General features: G+C 32.5%; 2 long non-coding RNA genes across 7 annotated transcripts; both read right to left on the bottom strand.

Annotated features, from left to right (window-relative positions):
- Positions 1–1,140: 1,140 nt before the first annotated feature.
- LOC132640413 (uncharacterized) lies at positions 1,141–7,272 on the bottom strand. Of its 6 annotated transcripts, none has more exons than XR_009582230.1 (5): positions 7,155–7,272; positions 6,668–7,041; positions 4,390–4,673; positions 4,046–4,155; positions 1,141–3,811 (listed from the first exon to the last, which is right to left on the bottom strand). It is a non-coding gene; the product is annotated as an uncharacterized LOC132640413 (long non-coding RNA). The 6 variants fall into 6 exon arrangements; XR_009582228.1 differs by having other exon boundaries at positions 6,668–6,811; positions 6,943–7,259; XR_009582231.1 differs by having other exon boundaries at positions 6,668–6,741; positions 6,943–7,259.
- Positions 7,273–9,104: 1,832 nt separating this feature from the next.
- LOC132642272 (uncharacterized) lies at positions 9,105–9,855 on the bottom strand. The gene is made up of 2 exons (XR_009583080.1): positions 9,591–9,855; positions 9,105–9,456 (listed from the first exon to the last, which is right to left on the bottom strand). It is a non-coding gene; the product is annotated as an uncharacterized LOC132642272 (long non-coding RNA).
- Positions 9,856–11,439: the final 1,584 nt, after the last annotated feature.

Here is an 11,439-nt window from a genome sequence, read left to right as displayed (position 1 = left end):
CAATTTCTAAACTAAACATTTTTTTTTTTAAAATGATTTTTCATAAGCTTGGGTTAACAGGCTAAATTATCAAGTCCTCAATGTTCTTTTCTATGCGTAATACATCCATATTTATCTCAAATTTAGGCTAATAGATAAATTATCACTATCATTAAACAACAATAAAAACACATACAATCAATCAAAAGATAAAATAATAGCTTGAAATTACGACAACAATTAAGTACTGCCAAATAGCTAAACATGATGTATAGCAGAAAAATACAAGTAGCATGAAATAAATTACATTCATTTAATAATTGTGACTATACCAATCTTATTTTAATATTAAATAAAATAAAAAATTAGAACCTTCCTTGACACCATTAACTGATGACAAAGCTTAAAATTGCATAATAAAGTGAATATTAAATTAATTAATTGTTAGTTATTACATAATTTAAATAGTTTTGTCTTAAAATTGTCAAGTGGCTTGTTATGAACTTGCCACTTGGTTTAACCACGTTACTTGCACCTCTCCTATTTTATATATATATATAGACAGATTTTTAGTCTACCCTTTATTATAGTCAAACAAGTTTTTAGGTGAATAAATCAATATGACATATAATATAAAAAAAATGATATTATAGCATGAATAATGTAGTTTAAAATTATTGGAATGGGAAACTATATTTGAAACTGAAAATGATAAGCGAAAAATAGATATTAGAAGAGAAATAACGTTTTTCTACCATACTGTAAAGGGGGATAAGCTACCAGGGGGTCAACATGGCTGCTTGGGCATTCTGAGGGTATTTCCGTCATTTCCCTAAAACAAAACAATATGATTGGTCAAAACAGAATCTTGCTTTAGCTATAGTAATAATATTTTGAACATCTTGACTTAAGTGCCCATCTACTGACATCATCCACCATCACTCTTCCACTACTTACCAGTGTTTACCCAAATTTGGATAATCAATTAAATTTATGAGTGAGGTATAGGATATATGGTTGAACTTTAATCTATTCTTGATTGAAAGAAAATGGTTTAAGATGAGCTATGAATAATCTGAATAGTGATTGATGGCTTATAATAATGTGTGTATTAAATAATATATGATATTGCTTTATTGAACAAATCTGGGAAGAACACAATAAATTCGGACCAAAATCAAATAATAAGTAGTAGAATGTTGTATATTTTTCTATTACAATATGTACTAGATCTGAGAAGTCAACCCCTAAAAGTAGGGTAATGACTCCTATTTATAGTTTTGCCTTGTAAGCTTCATATAACATAAGGCCCTAAAGAATAAAGAATAACCCTAAAATGGATAAGGTTGGTCGTACGGTCTGACACCCGTACGATTGGCAGCACAATGTGACAGAACGGTATTGGCGCGTGGCAATTGCGTAACGGATCACCCGGACCAACGGCCACGATCAAACGGACCAACGGCCAAGATCAACTCGGCTATGGAGAAGCCGGACCAAATGATGCCCTTCCTTTCTTCGATTCAAGCACTCCTCCGGTCCAGAAAGAAAATCTTCGTGCACGTGCTTATCCCTTTCTTCCCTCGGTCTCCGGTCTTACCGGTTTAACATATATCCGATTTTTATCGTATACAGATAGTCCCCACACTTCCCGGACCATAGTTTTATCGGAGTAACGCGAAATGGATGAATCAAAAACCGGTGGTTCCGAATGCTCGTTCTTATCTTTTCATTTTGGCGGGAACAGTTGTGTCACGTCCCGTCTGTCATCAGCCACGTGTCTCATCCCGGGCAGTCAGCTCTGACAACCGCCGTAACGCACGTCGTTTCAAGTCACTTCTCATTAATTATGGGACACGTGGCTCTCCCCGGTTGGCTGGGATCTGTAACCGCCTCGATCTCATGCCTATATATAGCTATTAATCTGCACATTTAGACTAAAATACTCCTCCAATGTCATTTTATGTGAAGGTATTACTGTTGGTGAAGTCAAACAATTTTTTCTTTAATTCCAATTTTCTCAGAACTTTTTAAAATACTTTGACTAAGCTAATCTTCCAAGAAAAAATCAATCAAATTTAGTGACGGACTATTTAGTTTAATAGGGATCTCATAACCAATTAAAAAGTAGTAATAATTTTGAAGAAAAGTGATCCCAGTATAAAAATAATGCGGTGACCGGTGATGTATGTAAAATTGGTTAAAAACAAAATATACATGAGCAAATAAGATAAAATTACTTATATGTAGATAATTCAATTGGAAAAAAACCCTTCTCAACAGAACATTACAACGAACAAATACCCACTGAAGCCCCATTAGCAACAATCAAATTGATTAGACAAAGTGTAAGGAACAGAGAGAAGCGTAGAAGGAAGAGGATAGACTAACCAGAAATGTCATCTGCATCTAAAGTGTAACCAAGAAAATAGAGATAAAATGCAAAAAAATAATATTAAAAAGACATGATAAAGATAAATTGCATTTTTATCTATCTATGAAAACATCTATATGATACAAATATAAATTTATTAAAATCCCACAAGCATTACAACACCAAAATCTTCCCCTACTGTTCTTCATCAGACCAAAGCAAGAGAGTCTAGGATTTTACCATCCTGTGAAAATGCAAAACAATGCCACTACACCTACCACAACCATATAGGGGGGGGGGGGGGGGGGGGGGGGGGGAATTGTGCCAGAATCAATCTTTACCTGATCAAATAAGACTATGTAAGCATTATATATATGTCTGGGACTTTTGGACTCTTAGTAACAGTAATGGTTATAACTTCTAGTAGTGACTTTTGGACTCTCCGCTAACATATTCTTTAATTTCCCCATTAATTTTGGGTATGTGTGGATAATGCAAAAAAATGATAAAAATTTAAATATGAATGGTGACCATAGAGAGATGTCACGTTACCTTATCTATTCCTAGCTTTAGATTATATATATACTAGGTAATTTACCCGCGCTTCGCACGGTCATTAACTTACCGCATAATATATTAGTTGATCAATTAAGAAGGAAGTCAAAAGTTGAAATTGTAGAAATGTTAAATCCGATGTCTAAAATACTTTTTAAATAAACAAATGATTGAAAGGAAAGATAGCTTTAAAAAAGATAAAATTACTTTGGCTTAGCAGAGATGGTAGAGAATATCCAGAGAGATGTCTATTAGTTTTTAAAATTACGATTCCCGTTTTTCTTCTCTAAAGAAGATCAAAGCTGGAAACAAAATCATACATAGATAAGACAGTTGCAAGTTCTCGTTTATGAAAGTAATTATTTTGAAGAATTCAGAGGAAAAGAATTTTATCAAAAATTAAGACTTTAACATGCATCTTCATTTTTTTTCTTTTCATTTCTTTCCCTTCATTCAAAATGCAGAAAGATAGGAAGGCTAAAAGATATTTAGAAAATTCAAATATCGAAGGAAGATGCTATATGACAACAAAAACTTACTGAGAGGAAATGCGCCTTATTTCTTATGTCACTATTTAGATTTCTACAACTGATAAAGGCGAGAAAGTTTAAAATCCTCAATCAGTTGATATCAAAAGAATGCAGTCAATTCTTTGATAAACATTTCGATCAAATGAGTTGTGAAATATATTGTACATAAACACATGTTGATTATTAGCTTTGTTTCTTAAAGTTTGGAAAAAGTATCATACCTTTTATTTTTTGCAGCGTCAGTACTATTGTAGTCAACATCCTGAATTGAAATCTTTGTCACCTGAACTGAAATCTGAAAGTATACCAACATCCTGAAGAGAATGGTCAGTGTCAACATCTTCGATTCTGATTTCTTTCAATTTCTGAAATTCTGCAGAAAAAGCACGTAAACTAATTAATATCAGATAAACAGTACATTTCAAGGAGTAACTGATTTCTTCGTTATATTATGGGTTAAAGGGTAGATATATATTGATAAAGTAAAAGGCACGAAGATGGTCCAGAAGATGCATGTAAAAGAAGTGGCTACAAATCACAGTTAAGAGGGAATAAACAGCTAAAGAAACAAAAACTAAAAGAGGTCTAAAGAGCTCAAGAATGGTACTTATGAGATTATCATCCCAATCTGCATGCCTTCCTAGCACCAAAGGCAGGGAAAGCTCAAGGACCTATTGGCCAATGACCAAAGCAAGACATTGGTCCTTCAGCTTTAAACTGCAGCCATTCATAGAAAAAGAGGCCAATGAGTCTTTCGTCTGACATATTGCAGGAAAAAAAAATAGAAATTTATAAGGGTCCATATTTCATGGTCATCAAAATTTGAAGATATCAGTAAGGAAATTGAGAGATAAAGCTAGTCTACTTATGGGAAATCAACAGAAGCCAAGCCAAAAAAATATTTATGGAGCCTTGGATAATAAGTACCCTTTTTCTGGTGGGATTAATTACCGTGGTGCATAATCGCAGAGCCAAATTTGAAAAAGCAACAACATCGCGAGGAACAAACTGTCCCTGCGCCACAACCACAACCATGGACTTGTAAATCTCCACAAGCACTGTCTCATCACACTCCTTTAATTGCCTCATCCCAAATCCACTAAAATCATAATCTGCTGCAAATCTACCAAGGCCACTATTCATACACCTCGAATTAGCAAGCGTTTGCATCCCGTTCTTTTATCCACACAGATCTAAAAGAACTTTTTGCATGGGGTACTTAGACAAAATATTTCCTAGAAAATGGTGAAAAGAAATTCATTATTATTCAAAAATCAATTGGAGAACCAAATTAAAAATATCAATATATTCACAGATCTTATCTAAATTTCATACACACGCAAAGAAATTGTGAATAACTTAACTCTCCTTATTTATCATTTTTTTACAGTGACCAATTAAACTTCTTGGGTGAATGATCCTAAGTTTCCTATAAGCATCAATGATCTTGAATGGAACATCTAATGGAGCATCAGTGATCTTGAATGGAACATCTAATGGAGCATCAGTTAAACCCTGTGGTAGCTGTTGGCAATTAAACACATTTTGATGCTCCAATGTCATGCTATCTGCCCACAAAACTTCAAAGCCAGGTTTTACAACTGTTGTGCCTTTTGGTTTCAGTCTTTAGCTTCAGGGAATGTGATACCAATACCATGACCCAACAATCTCTTATCCATGATTCCCATAATTGATAAAGTGTAGTATCATCTGATGAAGTCACTTTTATCACCTACTTTCATATGTTATATCATCTTTTTCATGCTTTCCTCCCGCCTATTTTCTTCTCACCATAGACTTTGATAAATCATTGCCTTCTTCCCCGAGCTGTATCCATTTTCCCACGATTCCCACATGAATTTTCATAGTTTTTACTTGTTTTCGTTGCTCACTTTGTTGCTTTTTATAACTGTCCTATTTCGGTCAACGTCCTCGAGGGGCTATCTTTGTAATTGGCCTCATATACTTTTAATTTTAAATATGAACCAAAACACTGATGCAATCAAATAATCTGAGTACGACTGATTAGATTTTGCAGTAAATTATTACATTTTAACTCTTCAGGTGAATGATTTCATCCATTCCCTTGTGTTTTTAATGAACTAACTAAATTCTGTTATGTCCTCGAGCTAAAATCCTGCTCCTAAAAGCGTACACTTATCAAAGTTTTTCTTTAGTCTTCGGTATACCTTCTTCCCCTACCAATTACTACTTTATATTATCAACCTGGAAACCATTCCTCTCATTCATCTTACACATTAATCATGTGTTATAATCTTAAATTCTCCAAGGGCAGCATACACCAGTAAAGAAGCTATCCAGCGAGCTTTTAGTGCTGGTCGAAGCATATCTAAAAGACACAAACACACCTACGTTATAAATAAATTTACCGCACCAGGCTTTGAGTTATAGCCAATAAAAAGTTGAACTCAGTTTTTCAATACCAGGTAGTGAGTAGTATCATCTGATGAAGTCACTTTTATCACCTACTTTCATATGTTATATCATCTTTTTCATGCTTTCCTTCCACCTGTTTTCTTCTCACCAAAGACTTTGGTAAATCATTGCCTTCTTCCTCGATCTATATCCATTTTCCCCCCATTCCCACATGAATTTTCATAGTTTTTACTTGTTTTCATTGCTCACTCTGTTTCTTTTTGTAACTGTCCTATTTCGGTCAAGGTCCTCAAAATAAAAGTTACTCTTACTACTATAAACTTTTAGAATGGCGGATATGGCAATATGTGTGAATTGTCGGGAGTTGAAGGCTTGAGGAAGTGTAACGCAAGTATCATGAACTCATGGTTCCAATACTTCAGGTAAGTGCTGTTGTAGGGTCCTCGAGTGATAAATCTTCTCAACGTTAAGAAAGTAACAGAAGCTTGGGAAAGGAAAGTACACCAACATTTCAAACATGGAGGACTATTATTGCTCCATGTGAAAGAATAGGGATGATTTTTAGTCTATGCCTAAAGATAAGGGACAAAGATGAGCTTTTCTCTCCTTTTTCCCTGGTTATATGAGTTTGATATAAGAGGACAAAGATAGAGTTTTTTTATCCTTAAAACAACCTATTACTGCTAACGGGACGCATTATTGTGCCAACTTTCCCGAGTTCGTGTTACGAAAAATCTATGATTTGAAGCCACATAAGAAATTAAATATTTGAAGATTGTCAAGTAAAACGACACTATCAAAATCAAAAGTATCAAAACACAGTAAAACTTACCCAAATGTAAAAGCAATGACCTTCCTTGGCAACAGACGAGACAACAAAATCAAATTGTCGTGCACATGGTAAACCTAAGTAAAATAACCAGAGATTTCAACCAGCAACATAGACACATTGACGAAAGAACTGCAACATCCTATTCTGAAAAGAATGGCAAAGTAAGGGATTTAAGCCTGCTCAGTGACTTCATGTATATCTCCCACGTGTGATTCATCCTGACAACTATTGATTGGGTTTAAAAAGTCCCTAATTAGTCTCTAAAGTAGACGTACCAAAATATGGTAAAGGTGGAGGGGAGAAACTTCATCAGAATCTCTGCTTCGACTCTTCCATGACAGACTTCGGGGCAATAGAAGTGCACGTTCTATAAGCTTCAAAGCGGCCAAGTAAACCAGTGCTTGTAAATGGAGGATCCCAAACTCATGAGATCAAAAAATTTGGATAATATAGGCAAAGAATTTGCTCTGTATAACATAATGCTCACCTTTCATGATTACTGATATAATGGAGCAAAGGCATGAGACACGTAAACACCAAACAAAGAACTTCAAAAATAGTATCAAATCTATATGGCACTACTTTAAATGCTGATCACCGGTAATGTTTTTTCTATAAGCGAACAACGGTTAGGTGGATGCTTTAAATAATCGTGACTTTTCGGCTTTTGTATTTATTTTAAGTAGTTGTGAGGGAAATTTAGGGAAAAGGTCAAAAAACAAACAAAAAAGATAAATAGCTTTTAAGGCCTTAGAGAGCGCCGTGTAGGCGGGCCTATGTCTTGCTTTTATATATACTCGTATTTCTACCAGTGTTTTGCGCAGAGATGATTAAATATAATTTATCATAAGAAAATATTACTTAAAAAATACGGTAGACATAAAGGGGCATGAAAGATTCTGTTTATGTTATATTCATTGACTCGTCATATATTTTCTTGATGTTTTTGCTCTTCATAAAATTTATGTACATAATCGAACTCATTATTATATGTTTCAAATAGAGACAATTTTTTTTAATCAAGAATGAGTATAGCATAATAATTGTACTTTGAACTCAATTAGAGAATAAGTGGTTCTTTAGATGCTGATGCAAGTAAATCAATTAGCCTTGAAATTTTTCCATCAATTGTTCAACATCCATCGTCAAACACATTATACTGTTAATAGAAAAGTCACATAAATAAAAGGGACGATTAGATATTAAGAGTAGAAAATAAAATATTAAGAAGAAGTAATTAAACAACATCGTAGAATTTAGTATCAATTCATCTTAAAGAATTGACATGTTTTTCCTTTAAGAATTTAGAACTTGACAAGCATATCATTTTGGGAATGTCCACCAAGCGGTGATTCTAATGGACTATATAAGCTTGTGAGAGTGAATTTGATGCACCAAAACAAATCTGCATTTTCAATTATTATTTCATGAGCTTAAAGAGCACAATTTTTTGAATGTCCACCAAGTGATTCTAGTATTAGTACCTACGTAATGCGCGGATAAAAGTAAAAAAAATATTAATCAAGAAGTACACATTCTCACATTATGCTATAACTTTTATTAACTTGTGCTTCACCTGTTGCTCGCATTTTAGAATAATTACTATGAGGACTTGTGCAATGCTCAGATATGTCATAAAATATTAAGCTTATCAAATTATTATTTTGCTTAATTGAGTGCATTACATCACATTGTTTTAATAAAATCTCGACTGCATCTTGAAAAATATAACATGATTCGAAAATATGCATTAATAATCTCTCAAATTAAATTACTAAACACTCTTTTATTTTGCTATATTTCTAACTTCCTATATTATTTGTTCATCACCATTATCAGTAAAATCTTCACTTACTTTCTACTTGTTATTCGTATAATAATATTATTATGTGTTATTCTAGAAATAGAATTGTCACTTTTAAGCTTTTATTGTATTATTACTTGGGATATTTTAATTGTTAAAAATCTAACATTTCTACCAATGTTAAAAGTAAGTTCCCAATTCCCAAATACTCATCAGTGTTATACACTTAAATTAGCATATATTGCAGCTGATAATGATAAGTTGAAGAGATTCTTTATCATCTCTCATACCTAGCAGGTATATACATTCCATCAAATGGGAGGTTCATAAAGAAATATGCAGTTTGGTGTGTATCTTCATAGTGGGATACCATCTTCACATATATTATCTATCACTGCCAAAAAGAATAGGCAAATCTCAATAAAGTAATTTCAAGATGATATTTCTTTTCTAAATAAGGACTTATATAAATTATGTGGATTTCCTACGTAAATGCATTTGATGCCACATAAAAGACATATCAAATTGAATCAACATCACTCGCACATAACAATTTCTTTTGAAATTTCAAACCACAATATGTAAATAAGTATTAAAAATTTAAGAAACACGTCAAACACCAACAATAGGAAATTGAAAAGCATAAAGGCAGGATGCGTAAATTTAATTAAGAGATTATACAATTCGTCGGATGGAAGAACAAATAATTTTATTTACAACTGTTAATTTGTGTACCATAAAAAAAGAAAATACTAACCGTATCAAACTCAACTTTGAAAAAAAAAAGGTTAATTTATTTGATATTTTAGCTGAACAGGTCATTAAAGATAAACCTTTGAAACGTCAAATGGCTTTGATAACTTTGGAGACACAACCTTCTTAATGTTGATGCGATTTCACAAAATGCCACAAATAGTTTGTCATCATTTATTGTTTTCTTCTTCTGTAGTTCGCCACCCTCTCTTCTTCTTTCACTCTTCTTGCTCTTTTCAATAAATCAAAATAACAATATCAATAAATCAGTCATTAAAAACAAACAATAAAATATAACTCTCAATTAATATATATGCATAAGAATAGAAATTTGATACTAAAAACTGAGTTGATCTATAGGCATACCATAGTAAATCGTATCATCAAGGAGCTTGAATAAACGAACTGCTTTTTTCATTTTCCTTTAAGGAGGTTCACAGTTTTTTCGTTTCTGTGAATAAGAATGTTTACGAAATTGAAAAGGGGAGGAAACAAAAAGAATCAGAAAAAGGAAAGAAGCGGGGAAAAAACAATTAAGTGTAAATATAATGGAATAAATTTTCCAATTTTTAGTGTTTTTTTCCGCTTCTTCCTTAGTTATACTACTATATTTCATTTTTGTATTAGTGAACTGCTTTAAGTGGTCGAAAAGAGATAATTTATTCTTCCTTTGAATTTCGTTTATTAATAAATTAGCATTAATGGGTATCTAGTTTTATTATTGAAAACTTTCTCATCAAATACAACATCTACTGTTTAGACACTAAACAAAGATAAAAACAATTTGATTTTATAAATTGCAAATTAACTTTCTCACTAACTATTGACATTCCAAAGAGAAAGATAGTACTAACATTTTGTAAAATCTGCATTTAAAGATTACGGTTATTGAGAAAAGTATGATAATATCATAAACTGAAATCAAGATGGCGAAAATATAGATATAGTAGTATTGTATTAAGATTCAAACTTCTAAATCTTAGTAAAACAAATGGAGTCTTAGTCACTTTTGCCTGTTAAAATTTTAAAGGCCGAAGCTAGCAATTTAGAATGCTAATAATTATCCAAGTAGAAAATTGAACTTTGTATTTTCCTTAATTGGTTACTCGTAAACATGTTTGAATTCCAATATACTTGATGTAATAATCAAGCAATTCATCCCCTAAGAATCTCTTCTCTCTCTCACTTTTCTTTCCACAAAAAAAAAAAAAAAAAAAAAAGGTCATCAAAGGTTGTATGCCACAAAGAAAACAATATCAAACGTTCATCAAGTTGACAAATATAACAATTTCAGAAAACTGACGTTGGACCTATAGTTTCTTCTCCTCGCGAGGTTCCCTTCTAGTTGGAAGGGTGGCACATTTTGTTTGCTTACTCTTCGGCATGGGTTTAGAAAGATATACCTCCATGTTTATCTAAAATATAATCAACATTTTAAATAATCATAAGCAAAACAATTTTCACAATAACTTAACGACAAATTACCAAAGTGATGTGAAAAAGTGGATCCATTGTCATTGACTGGTTCATGACTAAATGCCTCATTGCACGCAAGAGCAGACTTACGGCTTATATAATTGACAAAGATAAAATATTTTCTCCTTGTGGAAGGAAAAATTACTCAATTTCACCAAATTTACACAAAGAAGTCTCGCACTTTTTCTTCATTTCACGAGGAAGGTAATCATGCATCATAAACTAATATAACGTTGACAAATCAAATTCAATTTCATCTGCACAACTAAAGGCTTTGCCCATCCAACTTTTACGTTCATGTGTTTCCCAAAAGTAGGAGAATGGCACTTTGAAAGTGGGGTGTTCCCATACTTAAAATGGGGAGTTTAAATGTCTTTTTAAAAAGACTTTTTGAATTTGATAAATCCTACAAATGTGTTAGTGTTATAGATAAGAAGTTGTAACCACTTAATTTCAAAGCCACTTAACCACATACGTTTTTTTTTTTTTTTGGTTCTATATTGATCAGCCATCCCAATTTATTTCTTTAACCAGAATAAAGTATTAACTTTCTTTGAATCCTTATCTAGTTTCATTTTTCTTCAAAATTCAAATTCACACTTGCCTTAATTAGTGGAACCGTTCCACTCTTTTTGGGAGCATGTGAATGTTTTTTTTTTTTTTTTGGTTTAATAGCAATTTTTTGCTTTTCAAAATTCTTGTTAACCATGGTTATTATATATTGCTTAATTGTTGGAAC

This window comes from Lycium barbarum, chromosome 5 (genome assembly GCF_019175385.1).
Source record: "Lycium barbarum isolate Lr01 chromosome 5, ASM1917538v2, whole genome shotgun sequence".
In the NCBI taxonomy this organism is placed as follows: domain Eukaryota; kingdom Viridiplantae; phylum Streptophyta; class Magnoliopsida; order Solanales; family Solanaceae; genus Lycium; species Lycium barbarum.
Note: the sequence above shows the minus strand (reverse complement) of the source record. Positions and strands in the feature narration are given on the sequence as shown.